This window comes from Bos mutus, chromosome 8 (genome assembly GCF_027580195.1).
Source record: "Bos mutus isolate GX-2022 chromosome 8, NWIPB_WYAK_1.1, whole genome shotgun sequence".
NCBI classification, from domain to species: Eukaryota; Metazoa; Chordata; class Mammalia; order Artiodactyla; family Bovidae; genus Bos; species Bos mutus.
Genome location: NC_091624.1, coordinates 28,327,994 through 28,349,382, shown reverse-complemented (window position 1 = coordinate 28,349,382; position 21,389 = coordinate 28,327,994). Strand labels below are relative to the sequence as shown.

Genomic DNA, 21,389 nt, shown 5'->3' with positions numbered 1-21,389 from the left:
CTCATAGTCGTGGGAAGAGGAAGGAGCCACCATACTCAAAGGCCTGCTGCAGCCAGGCACCCAGCCCAGCCATTTGCTGAAAAGAATTATAACTCGGGTAGTGTCTTAGTAGTAATGAAACAAAGACCCAGAGAGGGAAATATACTTGCCCAAGGTCACACAGTGCATCAGGGACCCAGCTGGGTCACTCTTTCACTCCCTGTCCATTTCTTCATCACTGACGGCATGCCTGTGTGCTGGGCACTAGGGTGCCAGCCACTCGGATTTCTGGGACTCAGGAGTTGAATAATGCCCTGTAGCCTCTGACCCTGCCACATTTCCAGCCTCATTTTCTCCTGCCCTCCCTTGCTCCCCTGCTGCTTCATCCTGACCTCAGATTACCAGTCTCGTCACTGGGTCTTTAGAACATACTAGTCTCCCTCCCATCTCAGGAAATTTGCACATGCTGTTCATCTGCTTGGGGGTTCTTCCTTCATGACTTTGCAGGAGTCTGCTCCATGAACTTCAGCAGAGCCCTTGCCCTAATCTCTCTACTTTTTGTTTGGGTATTTGCCTCCTTGTTTAATCTCTGTCTCCTCATCTAGGACAGAAGCTCCGAGGGCAGAATGAAGCACCTATGATAGCACCTGGCAGAGAATAAGTGCTCAGTTAATATCTGCCAACAGCATTAGTGAAAGTTCAGGGATTTTGCTCTTGCCATGCAGCCCCAGAGCACTTTGAGTCTGGAATCCTCTTTTAACAGACCTTCTCTAGTGGCTCAGATGGTAAAACATCTGTCTAAAATGCAGGAGACCCGGGTTTGATCCCTGGGTCAGGAAGATCCCCTGGAGAAGGAAATGGCAACCCACTCCAGTATTCTTGCCTGGAAAATCCCATGGATGGATGAGCCTGGTAGGTTACAGTCTATGGGGTCGCAAAGATTCAGACACGACTGAGCGACTTCACTTCACTCACTTTAACAGATCAGGAAACAGAGCCAATGGCTGCCTGGGGTGATAAAGGCCCAGTGGCTCTCCTGCCCTCTCTGAGTCCCTAGGTATCCGGGACGTAGCCAGGTTCTCCTCGGACATCTGGTCCCATTGCAGAGAATAGCACATGAGACCCAGACAGCTGCCACGCCCCCAGAAAATCAGCAGAGGGGCATTGGGACCCAAATGGGTCTGACTTACACCTGTGCCCATCCCTCAGTGCCCTCCCAGGGGACAGAAGACCCCTGTACACATGGGGGTGGTAGGATCAGCCCCTGAAGCCCCAGCTGACACTCCCAGGCCTCGGGGGGCTCTAATCCTCATCCCCTAGACGCTCACAGTGCCTTCCCACCTCTTGAGGTCTGACAGGGCCCTGGAATCCAAGCCCTTCTGAGCTTGGTCCAGGTGCTGGGCATCCAGGAAGGAGGGCGGGCTTACCTCCTCAGGACCCACTGCAACGTGTCTGTAGACAAGGTCTCTCTGAACCACCCTTCTGGGAGCCCAGCTGGCAACTGAGAGTGGCTGTTCTGTGGATCCCCATTACCCATTCCTACTAGTCACCTCCCCCTCCTGGTGGGGTTCCCAGGGGGCCGTGGATGGTCCCAGAGGACTTCAGGTGGTCACAGGGGCTTCAAGTGGTCCTGAGGGGCTCCAGGTGTTTCTGAGGGCCCAAGATGGGTCTCTAGTTTGTCTCGGGGGACCCCAGGTGGTCCTCAGGGCCTCCAAATGGTCCCTGTGAGGCTCCAGGTCTCCCCAGGGAGCTCAGGTATTCCTAAGTACTCCAAGTGATCCGAGGAGCTCCAGGCGGTCCCAAGGCAGCCAGTTGTGACAGGGGGCCTGGCTGCTCCCTAGTCACATACCCTCCTACATCCACCCTGCCCCCCAATTATAAGAGAGAAAATGGAGGGCCAGAGAGGTGGGCAGGACTAGGGCAAGCCACGGGAGCAGCCAGGAACCCACCCCAGCAGGATGGCAAGTACCAGGTGGTGCCAAGGAGAAGAGCTGGTGGCTCAGGTGGGCCATCTCGCCCCAAGACCCTAGAAAAGGAAGGTGTGCAGGAGAAGGCCTCCATCGGGGCCCCGATACCACAGGCTCACTGGCCAGCTCTCCGCTCCCTCTGCCGGGGTTGGTCCAAGATGGCCGTGTGACCCAAGACAGTCCCCCTTTGAGGGTGGAGGGGGACCATCCTGGAACGAGATGGGAGGGCCTCCCAGGGAGCCCAGACTAGGATAGGAGAAAAGAGGGGAAGAAAACCATCTCTGACTTCGCCTGAAGCAGCAGCAGCGAGCAAATGAAGTTCATCTGGAGCCTTATTTCTTCTATGGCCCTGTGCCACCCCACAGCACCCACAGACAGGGACCAGCCTGCATTCTCCAAAATGTCCTGCCTTGACCCTATATTCCCAACAGAATCCAGGCTGGCAGTATCCCTGAGAGGGACAAAACCCTCCCCTTTCCTGCCAGGGCCAGGCCTGCCCCTGGGGGGCCTGGCCATCAGCACTCCAGTTCTGCCTGCTGAAACTGTGCATGCCACATCTCATGAATCTATCTGCATCTTGGAGGGCCACTTCCCTGTGCTTTATCCAGACTCAGAGAGCAAATTATAGCCCCCCAGAATATCTGACCCCAAGGGGCACTGGAAAACTGACACCAGAGCAGCCCATCTCCAAAGAAAAATACTGGAGTAATTCCCAAAGCATCCCCACTTCCCAGAGGCAGGGCGTGGCCATTCTGTGTGTGTGGTCCTAAGCCCAGAGCCCTCCAGCATGCCCTCCTTCCTCCCAAAACCTCAGAGGAAGGGGACATTATCTTCACTCCATTCACAGAGGGGGACACTGCAGCTCAGCACTGAGAATCATGTCCTAAGTAGGTTCCCAGTAGCTCACAGAGGAGGGGGGCATGTCTTAGGTGGGTCCCCACTGGCTCCCAGCAGGGGGCCTATGTCTTATGTAACTTTCTTTCAGTAGCAGATCCTGCTACACAGATAGAATGCAAGGACTTTATTTGGGAGGCAATCCAGGAAGAATAGTAGGGGAATGGAGAATGAGGCAGAAAAGGGAAGAAAGCCAACACAAGTTGGCTTCCTGAGTTGAATAGTGTCCCTCATCCCAAATCCACGTTCACCTGAAACCTCAGAATGTGATTTTACCTGAAAGTATATTTTTCACAGATGGAGTTAGTTAAAATGAGGATCGAGTGGGCCCTAAACCCAGTGACTGGTGTCCTCATAAGAAGAGGACAGGACACACAAGGAAGGCCTTGTGATGACGGAGGCAGAGACTGGCATGTCGCAACTATGAGCCAAGGAACAGCAAAGTTCACCTGGAGTGACCAGCAGCTCACTCTGGTGTGTGTGGCATAGAAGGATCCTTTCCTAGAGCTTCCAGAGTGTACACAGCCCTGACAATATCTTGATTTCAGACTACTGGCCTCCAGAACTTTGAAAGGATAAATTTCTGTTGTTTTAAGCCACTAAATTTGTACAACAGCTCTAGCAAACTGATACAGATTTTGTACCAGGAAGGGGGATGCTGCTATAACAGATGTCTAAAAATGCAGCTGCGGAACTGGGTAATGTGTAGATGCTGGAAAAGTTTTGAGGCACATGATAGAAAATGCCTAGATTTCCTTGAAGACATTGTTGGTAGAGATACGGACAAAGGTGATTCTGGTGAGACCGAGGTCAGAAAGAAGTGAGGACTCTTGGGCATATACCTGAAGAAAACCATAATTCAAAAAGATACACACACCTCAGTGTTTATTGCAGCACTGTTTACAATAGCAAAGACATGGAAGCAATCTAAATGTCCATTGACAGATAAATGGATAAAGTAGGCATGATAGCAGCAACATGGATAGGCCTAGAGATATCACACACTAAGTGAAATAAGCCAGACAGAAAAAGACAAACATCATGATGTTGCTTATATGTGGAATCAAAAAGCAAACAAACAAAAAAGATACAAATGAACCCATATACAAAACAGAAATAAATGCACAGACATAGAAAACAAATTTTTGGTTACCAAAGGGGAAAGTGGGAGAGAGGAATACATTAGGAGTTTGGGATTAACATATACACACTGTATATAAAACAGATAACTGACAAGGACCTACTGTATAGAACAGAGAGCTATACTATATATGTGTATGTATGTATAACTGAACCACTTTTCTGTACTGGTGTATGACATTGTAAATTTTTACTTCAATTAAAAAAAAGAAAAACCTCCAAAAAGGAAAAGAAAAGAAAGAAGTAAGGAGAATGTAGAGAAAGTTTCTATTGTCTCAGAGAATACATATATGATCATGAACATATTTTTGACATAAGTATGAACGTGAGAGGTTCTTCCAGTGAGATCTCAGATGGAAGTGAAGAACCAGTTATTGGAAAAGCCATAAAGTAGCAGAAACTTGGCTGAATTATGTTCTAATATTGAGTGGAAAGTAGAAATTGTAAGGAATGAACTTGACTATTTAGCTGAGGAAATTTCCAAGTAAAATGTGGATGGTATGGCCTGGTTTCTCCTTGCTGTTTATAGTAAAAGCTGAGAGGAAAGAAAGAAATTGGGGAAAGGAACTGATAAGCAAAAGGAATCAGTACTTGATGATTTGGGAAGTCCTCAGACAGTAATCTGCCTGCAATATGAGAGACCCAGTTTGATTCCTAGGTCGAGAAGATCCCCTGGGGAAGGAAATGGCTACCCACTCCAGTATTCTTGCCTGGAGAATCCCATGGACAGAGGAGCCTCGCGGGCTACAGCCCATGAGGTTGCAGAAAGTCAGACACAACTGAGCGACTTTCACTTCAGTTCACTTCAGTTTGTTAAATTTAGGAAATTTACTGTTCAGAAAGTGTGGTCTAAAGAGAGCACCAAAGGTGTGGGAGAGCCTACTGCTGAAGAGATTAGGCACATGACTTGCAGGCCTACTCCACCATCTCAGGGGAATGAAGGAACAGAGATGGGGTTATTCAGGAAAGATCTGTGGAGCCTCTTATCTGATGGTGTGGCTCCCTGTGAATTACAGAGAAGACCGACAAGGTTTTTGAGACTGTTACATCAGTTACATCTGCCAGTCTAGATTGAGAGGCCCAGGGATGGAATGAAGTGAAGAAAGAACGGCTTGGAGGGCAGAGCCATGAAGGCAGAAGCAGAGAAAAGAGAAGGTGGGGCTACAGCTGCTGCCAAAGCCACAGAAAGCAGGGCCACCATCACGCACCCAGAGCATCAAGCCACAAAGGGTTATTTACAGGCCTTGAAATCTACTGGAACTGGCACTGCTGGGCTTCTGACTTGCACTGGACCAGTGGCTCCTTTGCGCCTTCCTTTTTCTCCCTCTAGGACTGATTTACGACTTTGGGAGATGTTGGGATGGGGTGCGTGTATTTTGTACGTGGGGAACCAAAGTGACTTTTGAGGGGGTCAGAAGGCAGATGATGATGTGTTAAATAGTGTCCTCCACTAAAATTCATGTCCACTTGGAATATCAGAATGTGACATTGTTTGGAAGTAAAGTCTTTGCGGATGTAACTAGTTAAGATGAGGTGTCGGGGTCCAACCCCGGTGGATCCAGGGAATTCGAAGCAGGGACGGCGTCGGCGAGGATCAGGAAACAATTGCTTAATTAAATGTTAATTAAGGATATAAAGAGTGGTTAAATAAGGATAGCTCAGTGAGGAAATTCAGTGGAGAAAAGAGGCTGAATAATTCAGCCAGAAGGTGAGAGAAAGAACGACATGGGGAGACCAAGATTCGGTGAACAAGTCTTGCACTTTATTTTCCAAAGTAGTTTTTATACCGTAAGTTATGCATAGAGGATGATGGGGAAGGGGTAGAGTCATGCAGTAAGCCAGGCTTTCTTCCTGCAAACTTATCATATGCAAAAGCTTTGGTGATTTGCATCATCTTCTGGCCAAGAGGCCTGTTAACATTTTAAGACCCTTTCTTCAGAAAACTTATTTTTCTCTAAAGGTGATTAGTCAGGCGCCACCCTCCAAAAGCATTAGATAAAGTTGCATTCCTACAGAGCAAAGGTGTGGTGGGCTATAACAAGAAAAAGAATTAACTCAAGGGTCCAAGGTTACAAACATTAAAGCTACTACTTACACCAATTATATTAATCAATACACTACCAGGGACACAGCAGGTAAGGGATATGGAGACTTAACAGCAAACATTGGCCCAACAAGTGAAAAACCCTTCACCAATACAATTTCTAATCAATCTTTTAACTGCTCAAAGGAATCTGTATTTAGACAGTTTAGAACATCTCATGCCTCTCACAGTTGGGAGGCTCTGAACAATCACATGTGGCCGGAAAAACCTATTCAGGCAGGCTAGAGGACTTCCAAAGGAGTTTGTAAGTTGAAACACTATCACACCCAGGAACTTTATTAACTGGAGCTGTAAGTTAACTCTTTTTTCAGAGAGAGGTAGTGGGGGACAGCCCCTCATGAAGTCAGAGGTGTAGGTGAGAGCACAAAGCAGAAAGTAGGCAGACTCTGGTTTTGGGGGTAGATGCTCGAGAATTTCCAGACAGACTCCTGAGGCTCGATCTCGCCTTTGCGTATGCCGAGCCTCCTTCCTCATGACCTTTGCCATGGGTGGAGCTCCTCACGCTGGCTCCCGGCATCGAGGTCCACCCAGTCACTGGTGTCCTTATAAAAAGAGGGAGAGAACACACAGAGACGTGATGGTGTGGGCAGACTGCAGTGGTGCACCTACAGGCCAAGGCACACCAAGGATTCACCTGTTGTTTTAAGCTTCCTGATTTGTGGTACTTCCTTGTAGTAGCCCCAGGACACTGATACAGAGTCTATTAGCAGGCAACTGAGGTCTGGAGTTAGAGTTAGACAAGGCTGTGGTCCTAGTGTGATTAGATTCACTAGTTTTCTGTGAGTATGGTTTCAGTGTGTCTGCCCTCTGATGCCCTCTTGCAACACCTACCATCTTACTTACCATGGGGTTATCTCTTCACGGCTGCTCCAGCAAAGCGCAGCCAATGCTCCTTATCTTGGATGAGGGGGTCTTTGCAGCCAAAGATGGAGAAGCTCTATCAGTCAGTCGCTCAGTCGTGTCCAAAGCCCTATACAGTAAACAAAAACAAGACCAGGAGCTGACTGTGGCTGAGATCATGAACTCCTTATTGCCAAATTCAGACTTAAATGGAAGAAAGTAGGGAAAACCACTAGACCATTCAGGTATGACCTAAATCAAATCCCTTATGATTATACAGTGGAAGTGAGAAGTAGATTTAAGGGACTAGATCTGATAGAGTGCCCGATGAACTATGGACGGAGGTTCGTGATATTGCACAGGAGACAGGGATCAAGACCATCCCCATGGAAAAGAAATGAAAAAAAGCTAAATGGCTGTCTGGGGAGGCCTTACAAATAGCTGTGAAAAGAAGAGAAGCGAAAAGCAAAGGAGAAAAGGAAAGATATAAGCATCTGAATGCAGAGTTCCAAAGAAAAGCAAGAAGAGATAAGAAAGCCTTCCTCAGCGATCAATGCAAAGAAATAGAGGAAAACAACAGAATAGGAAAGACTGGAGATCCCAACCAGTAATGCTGAAGAAGCTGAAGTTGAACGGTTCTATGAAGACCTACAAGACCTTTCAGAACTAACACCCAAAAAAGATGTCCTTTTCATTATATGGGACTGGAATGCAAAAGTAGGAAGTCAACAAACACCTGGAGTAATAAGCAAATTTGGCCTTAGAATACGGAATGAAGCAGGGAAAAGACTAATACAGTTTTGCCAAGAAAATGCACTGATCATAACAAACACCCTCTTCCAACAACACAAGAGAAGACTCTACACATGGACATCACCAGATGGTCAACACCAAAATCAGATTGATTATATTCTTTGCAGCCAAAGATGGAGAAGCTCTATACAGTCAGCAAAAACAAGACCAGGAGCCGACTGTGGCTCAGATCATGAACTCCTTATTGCCAAATTCAGACTTAAATTGAAGAAAGTAGGGAAAACCACTAGACCATACAGGTATGACCTAAATCAAATCCCTTATGATTATACAGTGGGAGTGAGAAATAGATTTAAGGGACTAGATCTGATAGAGTGCCTGATGAACTATGGAATGAGGTTCGTGACATTGTACAGGAGACAGGGATCAAGACCATCCCCATGGAAAAGAAATGCAAAAAAGCAAAATGGCTGTCTGGGGAGGCCTTACAAATACCTGTGAAAAGAAGAGAAGCGAAAAGCAAGGGAGAAAAGGAAAGATATTCCCATCTGAATGCAGAGTTCCAAAGAATACCAAGAAGAGATAAGAAAGCCTTCCTCAGCGATCAGTGCAAAGAAATAGAGGAAGACAACAGAATGGGAAAGACTAGAGATCTCTTCAAGAAAATTAGAGATACCAAGGGAACATTTCATGCAAAGATAGGCACAATAAAGGACAGAAATGGTATGGACCTAACAGAAGCAGAAGATATTAAGAACAGATGGCAAGAATACAAGAAATGTACAAAAAACATCTGCATGACCCAGATAATCATGATGGTGTGATCACTGACCTAGAGCCAGACATCCTGGAATGTGAAGTCAAGTGGGCCTTAGAAAGCATCACCACGAACAAAGCTAGTGGAGGTGATGGAATTCCAGTTGAGCTATTTCAAATCCTGAAAGATGATGCTGTGAAAGTGCTGCACTCAATATGCCAGCAAATTTGGAAAACTCAGCAGTGGACACAGGACTGGAAAAGGTCAGTTTTCATTCCAATCCCAAAGAAAGGCAATGCCAAAGAATGCTCAAACTACCGCACAATTGCACTCATTTCACACACTAGTAAAGTAATGCTCAAAATTCTCCAAGCCAGGCTTCAGCAATATGTGAACCGTGAACTTCCTGATGTTCAAGCTGGTTTTAGAAAAGGCAGAGGAACCAGAGATCAAATTGCCAATATCCTCTGGATCATGGGAAAAGCAAGAGAGTTCCAGAAAAACATCTATTTCTGCTTTATTGACTATGCCAAAGCCTTGGACTGTGTGCATCACAATAAACTGCGGGAAATTCTGAAAGAGATGGGAATACCAGACCACCTGACCTGCCTCTTGAGAAATTTGTATGCAGGTCAGGAAGCAACAGTTAGAACTGGACATGGAACAACAGACTGGTTCCAAATAGGAAAAGGAGTACGTCAAGGCTGTATATTGTCACCCTGCTTATTTAACTTATATGCAGAGTACATCATGAGAAACTTTGGCCTGGAAGAAGCACAAGGTGGAATCAAGATTGCCGGGAGAAATATCAATAACCTCAGATATGCAGATGACACCACCGTTATGGCAGGAAGTGAAGAGGAACTAAAAAGCTTCTTGATGAAGGTGAAAGAAGAGAGTGAAAAAGTTGGCTTAAAACTCAGCATTCAGAAAACGAAGATATGGCATCTGGTCCCATCACTTCATGGGAAATAAAAGGGGAAACAGTGGAAACAGTGTCAGACTTTATTTTGGGGGCTCCAAAATCACTGCAGATGGTGATTGCAGCCATGAAATTAAAAGACACTTACTCCTTAGAAGAAAAGTTGTGACCAACCTAGATAGCATATTAAAAAGCAGAGACATTACTTTGCCAACAAAGGTCCGTCTAGTCAAGGCTATGGTTTTTCCTGTGGTCATGTATGGATGTGAGAGTTGAACTGTGAAGAAGGCTGAGCGCGGAAGAATTGATGCTTTTGCACTGTGGTGTTGGAGAAGACTCTTGAGAGTCCCTTGGACTGCAAGGAGATCCAACCAGTCCATTCTGAAGGAGATCAGCCCTGGGATTTCTTTGGAAGGAATGATGCTAAAGCTGAAACTCCAGTACTTTGGCCACCTCATGCGAAGAGTTGACTCATTGGAAAAGACTCTGATGCTGGGAGGGATTGGGGGCAGGAGGAGAAGGGGACGACAGAGGATGAGATGGTTGGATGGCATCACTGACTCGATGGACGTGAGTCTGAGTGAACTCCAGGAGTTGGTGATGGACAGGGAGGCCTGGTGTGCTGCAATTCATGGGGTCGCAAAGAGTCGGACATGACTGAGAGACTGAACTGAACTGAGGTCTGGAGCAACTGAAGCCTGGCTGCAGGGGAAGCCTGTGTGCCAGTCACCCCATTCCTCCCTGCAGAGACCCCCAGGACAACGTTGGGGTTTTTAGATCTCCCACAGTGAGATGAGATGAAGTGCTCGCAATGGGAACGTGTGAGCCATCTCAGTACAATGTTAGGGAGGGCCTGAGTAGGGTTTGGACTCATGTGAGGCAATCTTGATAAGGGTTCAAGGAGGCAGAGCTGGGTTGGATGCTGTTAGGAAGTGGGACTTGTTCTATGCTTGAGAATCAATACATTTTATTGGAAAGTGTGAGGAATGAAGGGAAGCAAAAGCTGTGGCTGGTAACAAAGCAGCGGTCACTTATATCACCAGGATGGGGATGGTTAGTTATGTCTCTATCCTGGTGATATATGGTGTTGCCTGTCTCACAGAGTGACCTTGTCTCATGTTGATGTTCTGTGACAGTTTCTGTTCATCAGGACAGCCCCAGCTTTCTCATAGTGCAGAACCATTGCCTCGGAGCTAACCTGCCCATGGGGCTGGGGCTGGGGCTGGGGGCTGGCAGCACACTGCATCATGCAGGGCCACACAAGGAAGCACCATTGTTGCTCAGGAAGCAGAGGGAGAGGGGGACCTGTGGCGAGAACCTTTACCATGGTTTCTACAGGAACCACTCTGCAAATAAATACTTCAGTAGGCTCTCCAAGCAGAGAAGGCAATGGCACCTCACTCCAGTACTCTTGCCTGGAAAATCCCATGGCTGGAGGAGCCTGGTAGGCTGCAGTCCATGGGGTCACGAAGAGTCGGACATGACTGAGCGACTTCACTTTCACTTTTCACTTTCATGCATTGGAGAAGGAAATGGCAACCCACTCCAGTGTTCTTGCCTAGAGAATCCCAGGGATGGGGGAGCCTAGTGGACTGCCGTCTATGGGGTTGCACAGAGTTGGACACGACTGAAGCGACTTAGCAGCAGCAGCAGCTACAGGAAAGAATGAGTGAGCAGGCTTTACTCCGGGCCCTGGAAACCGAAGAGATCACAGAAGCTGGCAGCATGGGGCACAGAGTCAGGTGGGAGCAGGTATTTAACAACTGGATTGAATAAAATAGGGAGTCAAGGAAGAGCTGGGCAGGGACCTTTTAACTAATCACACTGTGAGTCCGGTTTTGAGAGGTGGTGGCCATCAACAAGGCAAGGCAGGACCTGTGCACCCCCCAGTCCTCTGAAGGCTGAAGGAGCATGTTCTCCACCGAGGATCACCATGTTCTGTCCACATGTTGTCTCTGCACAGGGGCCCCAGTGAGCACAGAGATACAAAGACATTTAGCCCGTGCACTACCCTCGGGGATCTTGGCCTTCACCAAACAGGCTGGCCTCAGCCTCCCCTGGCCCTCCTTGAGCCTCTCAGAGGAGCTGAAAACAAGGCAGTTTCCAGGAGGGCTGAGGCCATGAGGGGACAGGGGAGAAACGTGTATAGCAATATGCATGATTCACATGAGCTTGGACCCACCTGGGCTGAGCTGGGCCTTGACGGGAAGGAAGACTCGAGGGCACCATCACTGGGACTCCACAAGTGGGTATGTGAGAGATGACCTTGTTTCTGGTTATGGTCTCTGCCCGCCTGCCCTCAGATAGCATCTTTACAGCCCAAGGCCAGATGAATAAAGTGTACATTCCCCTGAACTGTTCAGAAAATGTGGACAAACATCAAAAACGTAGACATTACTCATATTTCCTATCAGCACTTAACGCCATGTTCTCCAGCCCTCCTGTGTCTGCATCTCCTTGTGCATGTTTTATCAGAACTCAGATTACACCTACGCTTAGGGTCTGAGTTTGATCCTAGTTCTCTAATATGGAGTGGCCTGCTACTGTGCAGGTGTCCATCAGATACCCAAGAGAAGTCTGGCCTACTGCTTGTGCTCCCACGGTGGCCCTCAGATTTGCTGAAGGTGAGGTCTGTCTCCTCCCCTTGAACCTGAGTTCCATGGCAGCTTGATAAACAGAATACAATGGAAGTGACATTCCAGGCTAAGGCCTAGATAAACACGCAGTTTCCTGTCTTCAGGAATGCTTGCTCCTAGAAGACAGCGCCATGTCATAAGGAAGCTCAAGCAGCCTGTGAAGAGGTGATGATGCCCTGGGATGAGCCCTCTCTAGTGGAGTCTCACTGTGGAGCAGAGCCAAGGTGCTGAGCCCTGCCTGGACTGCAGATTTATGAGCAGAAATGACTGTTGCTGTAATAAACAGTATCTGTTATAAACACTATCTGTGGTTATGCAGTCACAGGTTCCCAGAACCCTGGTCCATCAAGTGACTCTACCTGACACAGCTCTTTGTCCAGGGATGAACACATGGTCCAGCCCACCTCTGGGATGAGGTGTTGGGATGCTGAAAGAGTTGCTCCCCTGCTCTGGGATTCTTAGCCTGAAGGGCTTCCCTCAAAACTTTGAAACTGCCAACAGCTTTCTCTTCTGGGTTGATATTGGGTTTCTATTCCTTGAAGATGACTAATGCAGCTACTTAGCAAATGTATGACTCACAGGCCTGAGCCTCAGTTTCTCACTTGTAAAATGGGGACAGCAAAGCGCTCATGATGATTACCGGAAAATCAGTAATCATCAGACTGAATGATAGAAAAGCAGCTGTCAGCACAGGGAGTGAGGAGGTGAGTAGGTACGCAGGCTGCAGGGCTCAGAACAGCCCCTTCCTGCTCTCGGCTGTCCCAACCTTCCTCTACTGGCCCTGATGGGGCTCGCATCCTGAGCACACTTGGTCTTGCAATGTACAACTTGTCCTTCCTTTGGCCCATCTCAGGGAAACTGAGAGGCAGACAGAACCAGAAAGTCAGGCCCCAGAGGCTGGGCCTTGGGGGTGAGCTCTGTTGCTATGGCGGATCCTTCCCCCAGGCCTCAGATTCCCCATCTGTGAAATGGGAGCCCTCCAAGCACTTGTTCCACGCAGGTCTCTCCAATGTGTTCATTTGGATGGCCTTGGCCAGCCTTCCAGACCTTATGAAAGACCACTCCGTGGGAGGCCCAGGAAGTGCCTTCCCACAAGGTGTGTGCCAGGCCACAAGCCTGGGCCTCAGTGCCCCTGAGCCACAGCCTCAGTAGATGTGGCTTGGGAGAGGTGGGGAGGAGACAGGAGCCCAGAGACAGGGCAGAGCTTACCCAAAGTCGACCAGCAGGGTACAGAAGTAGTTAAAATGCCCTGTGAGGGGATGATGAGGGCCAAGAGGTCACAGGGGCTGTGTTAGGCAGGGGGAAGCAGGCAGGGAGCATGGGGAGACAGGCTCTCATACCTCTCCTGTCACTGGGGACTCGGGCTCCTGCCATGCTGGCTGTGCAGGTATATGGTCTCAAAGAAGCTTAACTGGCTCAAAACCACCAACCCTCTGGATTACCCTAGACTCACCAACGCACATTTTACCCCAGGCTTACCTAGGAAAAACTTCTGTCTGTGAAAACATCCCCCTTCCCCGTGGCAGAGCACACCCAAACCCTGTGAGTGAGCCCTCAGACCACAGTAATGCAGCATCATTCGAGCAGGCAAATGGCCACAGGTGGGATCATTCTACCTCCCTGAGTCCAGCTTCCCCATCTGTAAATGAGGGGCCAGTCCATATCTTTTCTGACAGGTAGAATTCAGAACTGTCCAGTGACTGTGTGTAATCATTTACATGTGTTCCACCTTTAAAATCTTTATTAGTCTCCTGTTTTCTGAAAAGAAATAGATTCATGCCTATTGCAAAAAAAATCAGAAAACACAGAGAAGCGTCAAGAGGCAGGAGAAAATGAGCCACAATCTGGCCACCCAGAGGTGAAGGAGGAGCCCCCAAAGCAACCCATCAGGCTTTGTCCCTCCTGGGCACCCTGTGTCCTGGCTCCCAAGTGGGCCTGGCATTCAGGAGGGGCTGGTCCTCTCTTTTCTATGACTCCGTCATCTGCTTTTGCCCCCCCAGGAAAGCACAGAGCCCATAGGCCTGCTTCCTCCCAGCTGCCTTGCTACATATCTCCAAGCCATCACTGTGAACCTGTGGGTGGTGGCTCAGATGTCACCGGGGGTAACTCACCTTTCTCCCTCCTGAAAGTCAAGGAATGCCTCACTTGTGCAGACTCAGGGCCAGGGAAGACAACCCAGCAGTCAGAGCCCTGATGGGAAGTGGGCTCTGGGCAGGCATTCCCTACAGAAAAGGACCAGCTCTGGCCTGCCTTTGGAGCAGCCAGAGGACTAGTGTGTGTGGAGGATGACAAACAGCCTGGCAGAAAATATTTTGGGGAGAATTCTTCTCTCCCCAGGTACCCAGCTCATTGGAGCTACAAGTTTAGATTACTTTTTAAAATAATTGCTCTTAATTAAAAATGTAATTTTTTAAAAGAGGCAAAGCCCATGAGTGCTTAGTCACTTTGCTCATTCAGGTCTGACTCTCTGTGGCCCCATGGACTGTACCCCGCTAGGTTCCTCTGTGCATGGGATTTTCCAGGCAAGAATACTGGAGTAGGTTGCCAATTCCTACTTCAGGGGATCTCCCTGACCCAGGGATAGAACCCACATCCCTCATGTCTCCTGCATTGGCAGGCGGGTTCTTTACCACAAGTGCCACCTGGGAAGCCCTTAAGCCCATGAGACCACCCAAAGCAGCTGGGAGGAGGCAGGCCCTGACTCTTACTTTGGGATGGAATTTTCTAGCCTTGGTCCATTATGAGAAGTTTTTAAGATAAAAATCTTATTTTTATACTGAGAGAAAAAATGAATATTTAAAGAAAAACAAAAAGCATTTTACATTTCCAAGGTTATTATACAAACACACACAAAATGACCACCCCCTGGGGTACCATGGCCTATGGATGCTGTGTCAGGGGAATCAGGTTAAGGTAGGCTCTCTGGGACAGGCAACACTCCAGCTAAGTCTTGAGGGAAGGAGATGCCCAGACAAGATCTTCAGCATCCCCTCAAAATCTCTGGTAGCATGTGTGTAAGCCCATTTTACAGAGCAGAATATTGAGACCCAGAGCTTCCAGAACCCTCCCCTTTCACCAGTCTCCCTGGTTCCTTCCTGCCAGTTCATTTATTCAACAAGTGTTTGTCTGGGCATACTCTGTGCTCCCAGATGCCAATGAAGATGGGGAAGAGGTAATGGGGTGGGGGCTGGATCCCCAAATGCAGAGAGGCCAAGGCTTGGGTCAGCTTCTTAAGAGCCTCTGCTGGCTTTTTCTTGCCTCTTTGCCAGCTGCCCACATGCTGCCTTCAGCAGGGGAGCCATATGTCTTGTCTGCTTCATAGAACTTGGGGTCATGCAGCACGGAACAGCTTTGTCTGGGAAGGGCATCAGGGAGGGCTCCCTTAAGGAGGTGGCTAAGGCCTGAGGGCCTGGGGACACCAGCCTGGCATAGCACAGGCACTGTTCCCCATCTGGGCCAGGTCTTGGAGAGGTGGGGGGAAGGTAGGGTTGGCCTAGCTTTCAGACGATGGTCTATCCCTGATCATGTCACAGTCTCCCTTCCCTTGGGAGGGTGGCAGGATCTTTTCTATCCCTTAGATTAGACTTTCAAGGCTCAGGCATTGGGTGCCTGTCAGAACTATGATCCCTGACATGAATGGGGCAGGGGGTGAGGTGGTGGCCCAAGCAGTCTGAGTCTGTGGTGAGCTACTGCCTCAGTTTCCCTCCCTACCCATGGTAGGTGTTGCTGGTGTTCCAGGAGCATGCCTTTCCAAGAAGCCCCAGAAAAGATGGATGGGGTCTAGACTGAGTTCATATTGGCTGAGAACCCACTGTCTCCCACTGCCCCTGAAGATGTCTTTGACACAAGTGGGTGTTCTGAGGCATAACAAGATGGACGGTTTCTTGTACAGAAGTCTCAGGCCACTCCCAGTTCCTTAACAGGACAAATGGAGGCCAGCACCACATGCTTGAATACCCAGAACATGTAAGTGTGCCACAGATGGCCAAGAAAACATGTTGTCTCACTCCTGACATGTTATAGGCTGTTACGGGTTGAACTATGTCCTTGTCAAAATTCAAGTGATTGAGACTTAACCCTGAGTACCTCAGAACATGACCTTATTTTGAAATATGGTCTTTATAGAAGCAATCAAGTTAAAACAAGGTCATTAGGGTGGCCCTATTCCAATAGAACTGGGACCCCTATAAAAAGGGGAAATTTGGACACAGAGACAGACATGCACAAAGGGACAGAACAACTGTGTAAAAACTGGAATGATGCTGCCACAGCCAAGGAATTATCTGAAGAGAAATGCGGGAGAGGAGTGGAAAAGACCACTTCTAGTGCCTTCACGGGGAGCACAGCCCTGCCAGCACCTTCACCTCAGACTTCTGGCCTCCAGAACCCTGAGATTACACACTTCTGGAGTCCTAAGCTCCCCAGTCAGTGGGACCTTGTTATAGCAGCCCTGGGAAGCATATACATTCTAAACAACCAGGCCCTGGCCCAGCCTGTGGTAGTGCAGGCAGCCCGCAGGCAGCTCCTACCAGCTCTATCCTTTGATTTCAAGGGCCACACCAGACCTCCCCTTCCAACCCTGCTAATGCATCTTCAGACAGCTGTCCTGGGTACAGTGTTGTGCACAAAACATCAGAGCCAACGAGAAGGCCACAAGACCCCAGAGGTGGGCATGGGGTCATCTGTAGGGAATTCTGGGGTCCCCTGTCCCTGAGGGCTTCCCTTTGGGGCTCAAAGGAAGACACGACTTGTGGTTCAGTTGGTAAAGAATCTGCCTGCAATGCAGGAGACCTGGGGTCGATCCCTGGGTTGGGAAGGTCACCTGGAGAAGGGAAAGGTTATGCACTCCAGTATTCTGGCCTGGAGAATACCATGGAGTGTATAGTCATGGGCTTGCAAAGAGTCAGACATGACTGAGCCACTGTCATATGTCCCTGAGTGTGGTCTGGAGGCGGCAGATCACAGTGGGCCCTGCAGACGCCCCTGGATTCTCAGTGTGACAGATGGGACGAACATGCTTGGTTCATATCAAGGGAAATGAAGAAAGTCATTATGTGTGACCCACAGGTCTAAATATTATGGGGAGAAACAACTCTGACTCAGGAAAGAGGAGGGCCCTTACATATTACACTGAACATGAGTGTCTACTAGACTAAGAAAGCAAAGGCAGGGAGGAGCTGGCCTGCTGGGACCCTGCCCTACTGTCCCACAAGATACCAATCTCTTTGCTGCTACCTGCCAGGCACCACAAAGCCAGTTCTGTCCACCTGGGCCATCTCAGAGACTTCCAGGGGTGGCCACACTGAACTTCTGGTTGTACCTCGAGCTTCCAAAGAATTAAAATCGTAACGCCTTTGCGTCAGCTGTTCTGTCTTATGGTGGTTCTCTGGATTTATCTTGGTATTTCAGTTCAGGTCAGTTTAGTTCAGTCACTCAGTCGTGTCCGACTCTTTGCGACCCCATGAATCGCAGCACGCCAGGCCTCCCTGTACATCATCAACTCCCGGAGTTCACTCAGACTCACGTCCATCGAGTCAGTGATGCCATCCAGCCATCTCATCCTGTTGTCCCCTTCTCTTCCTGCCCCTAATCCCTCCCAGCATCAGAGTCTTTTCCAATGAGTCAACTCTTCACATGAGGTGGCCAGAGTACTGGAGTTTCAGCTTTAGCATCATTCCTTCCAAAGAACACCCAGGGCTGATTTCCTTCAGAATGGACTGGTTGGATTTCCTTGCAGTCCAAGGGACTCTCAAGAGTCTTCTCCAACACCACAGTGCAAAAGCATCAATTCTTCGGTGTTCAGCTTTCTTCACAGTCCAACTTTCACATCCATACATGACCATAGGAAAAACCATAGCCTTGACTAGACGGACCTTTGTTGGCAAAGTAATGTCTCTGCTTTTCAATATGCTATCTAGGTTGGTCATAACTTTTCTTCCAAGGAGTGTCTTTTAATTTCATGTGGATCCCTGGGTCTGTCTTGGTTTGCACTCCTGGTCTAACGGTGGATCCTATGTCTGTTTTGCTCTCCATTGCTTAGTTCAGTGTTGGGTCCTGGATCTATCTGGGTCTAATGGAGGTCCCTGTGTCTACCTGGGTCTCCATTCCTCCATTCCTGGGGCATTCCTGGATATGTCTTAGCCTGCACTCCTAATCTAATGGGGGAGCCCTGTATTTGTCTGTATTTGTGGATCCCTGTATTTGTCTGGTGGAGAAGAAAAAGGCAGCCCACTCCAGGATTATTGCCTGGAGAATCCTATGGGTGGAGGGGCCTGGTGGGCTGCTGTCCATAGAGTCACACAGAGTTGGACATGACTGAGGCAACTTAGCATGCATGCATGCATTGGAGAAGGAAATGGCAACCCACTCCAGGATTATTGCCTGGAGAATCCCAGGGACAGAGGATCCTGGTGGGCTGCCATCTATGGGGCTGCACGGAGTCGGACACGACTGAAGTGACTTAGCAGCAGCAGCAGCAGCAGCAGTATTTGTCTGGTGTTTGTATTTGTCTCCACTACTTAGTAATAGAGGATTCCAAGGTCTAAAGGTGGACCCCTGAATCTACCATGGTCTCCACTACCTAATCTAATGGAAGATCCCTGTGTCTATCATTGTCTGTACTGCTACCCTAATATTGGATCCATGTGAAAAGAAGAGAAGCGAAAAGCAAAGGAGAAAAGGAAAGATATTCCCATCTGAATGCAGAGTTCCAAAGAATAGCAAGGAGAGATAAAAAAGCCTTCCTCAGCGATCAATGCAAAGAAATAGAGGAAGACAACAGAATGGGAAAGACTAGAGATCTCTTCAAGAAAATTAGAGATACCAAGGGAACATTTCATGCAAAGATGGGCTTGATAAAGGACAGAAATGGTATGGACCTAACAGAAGCAGAAGATATTAAGAAGAGGTGGCAAGGATACACAGAAGAACTGTACACAAAAGATCTTCACGACCAAGATAATCACGATGGTGTGATCACTCACCTAGAGCCAGATATCCTGAAACGTGAAGTCAAGTGGGCCTTAGAAAGCATCACTACGAACAAAGCTAGTGGAGGTGATGGAATTCCAGTTGAGCTATTTCAAATCCTGAAAGATGATGCTGTGAAAGTGCTGCACTCAATATGCCAGCAAATTTGGAAAACTCAACAAGCAGTGGCCACAGGACTGGAAAAGGTCAGTTTTCATTCCAATCCCTAAGAAAGGCAATGCCAAAGAATGCTCGAACTACCACACAATTGCACTCATCTCACATACTAGTAAAGTAATGCTGAAAATTCTCCAAGCTAGGCTTCAGCAATACGTGAACCGCGAACTTCCAGATGTTCAAGTTGGTTTTAGAAAAGGCAGAGGAACCAGAGATCAAATAGCCAACATCTGCTGGATCATCGAAAAAGCCAAAGAGTTCCAGAAAAACATCTATTTCTGCTTTATTGACTATGCCAAAGCCTTTGACTGTGTGGATCACAATAAACTGTGGAAAATTCTGAAAGAGATGGGAATACCAGACCACCTGACCTGCCTCTTGAGAAACCTGTATGCAGGTGAGCAAGCAACAGTTAGAACTGGACATGGAACATAGACTGGTTCCAAATAGGAAAAGGAGTACGTCAAGGCTGTATATTGTCACCCTGCTTATTTAACTTATATGCAGAGTACATCATGAGAAACTCTGGACTGGAAGAAACACAAGGTGGAATCAAGATTGCGGGGAGAAATATCAATAACCTCAGATATGCAGATGACACCACCCTTATGGCAGAAAGTGAAGAACTAAAAAGCCTCTTGATGAAAGTGAAGGAGAGTGAAAAAGTTGGCTTAAAGCTCAACATTCAGAAAACGAAGATCATGGCATCTGGTCCCATCACTTCATGGCAAATAGATGGGGAAACAGTGGAAACAGTGTCAGACTTTATTTCTGGGGGCTCCAAAATCACTGCAGATGGTGATTGCAGCCATGAAATTAAAAGACGCTTACTCCTTGGAAGGAAAGTTATGACCAACCTAGATAGCATATTGAAAAGCAGAGACATTACTTTGCCAACAAAGGTCCATCTAGTCAAGGCTATGGTTTTTCTAGTGGTCATGTATGGATGTGAGAGTTGGACTGTGAAGAAAGCTGAGCGCCAAAGAATTGATGCTTTTGAACTGTGGCGTTGGAGAAGACTCTCGAGAGTCTCTTGGACTGCAAGGAGATCCAACCAGTACATTCTAAAGGAGATCAGTCCTGGGTGTTCTTTGGAAGGACTGATGCTAAAGCTGAAACTCCAATACTTTGGCCACCTCATGTGAAGAGTTGACTCATTGGAAAAGACTCTGATGCTGGGAGGGATTAGGGGCAGGAAGAGAAGGGGACGACAGAGGATGAGATGGTTGGATGGCATCACCGACTCGATGGACATGAGTTTGAGTAAACTCCAGGAGGTGGTGATGGGCAGGGAGGCCTGGCCTGCTTCGATTCATGGGGTCGCAAAGAGTCGGACACGACTGAGCGACTGCATTGAACTGCATTCCTAGTCTAAAGGATGGATCTGTATGTCTATTTTGATCACTGCTACGTAGTCTGCTGCTGCTGCTGCTAAGTCACTTCAGTCGTGTCCGACTCTGTGCGACCCCATAGACGGCAGCCCACCAGGCTCCGCCGTCCCTGGGATTCTCCAGGCAAGAACACTGGAGTGGGTTGCCATTTCCTTCTCCAATGCATGAAAGTGAAAAGTGACGGTGAAGTCGCTCAGTCGTGTCTGACTCTTCGTGACCCCATGGACTACAGCCTACCAGTCTCCTCCGTCCATGTAGTCTAATGTTGGATAAACTTAGTGATCCACCATTAAACTAGGAGTGTGGACCAAGACAGACCCAGAATCTTCCACACACCTTCCCCTAGCTCTGCAGGACGGGTCACCAGGAGTTGCCTTGGGAAGACCCCGCTGAGGACTCGGTAATCTTAGTGCTTCCTCAGCATTTCCTGGGCCTGGGCAGGGTGCTGCGCCTGGGCTGGGCGGGGTCCTACAGAAAGGAAGGGGCGGGCCGCAGCTCTGAGCCTAGCTAGGGGCCCCCTCTAAGGGGGCTGGGTAGGAGGAGTCAGGAGCCGGCAGGCGCCCCCAGTGTGGTGTGTAAGCCTAGGGCCAGACCCTGGAGGTCTGAATCTTGCCCCGGCGACCCGGGGTCCTCACTGAAGAAGTACCACATGGACACCCACCACAGATGGCCTGACCCAGTGACACAGATGGGGTTCACATGTGCTACTCACCGAGAACACCTGGTCTGGGGAGGACCCTGGCGGTCGGAGGGGCAGGGACTGAGAGCAACGCCTGCGCAACGCCCTGGAGCGAGACTTTCCGCTCCGCGACTTTCGCCCCCTCGGGGCCGAGGGCTCCTGCGAGGTCGGCCCCGCCCTC

At 48.6% G+C, this 21,389-nt stretch overlaps 1 long non-coding RNA gene across 1 annotated transcript; it reads right to left on the bottom strand.

Moving 5' to 3' along the window:
• Positions 1-5,727: 5,727 nt before the first annotated feature.
• On the bottom strand, positions 5,728-21,383 carry LOC138988872 (uncharacterized). Its single transcript, XR_011465070.1, has 3 exons — positions 21,242-21,383; positions 6,928-7,054; positions 5,728-6,626 (listed from the first exon to the last, which is right to left on the bottom strand). It is a non-coding gene; the product is annotated as an uncharacterized lncRNA (long non-coding RNA).
• Between the last annotated feature and the right edge of the window lie 6 nt (positions 21,384-21,389).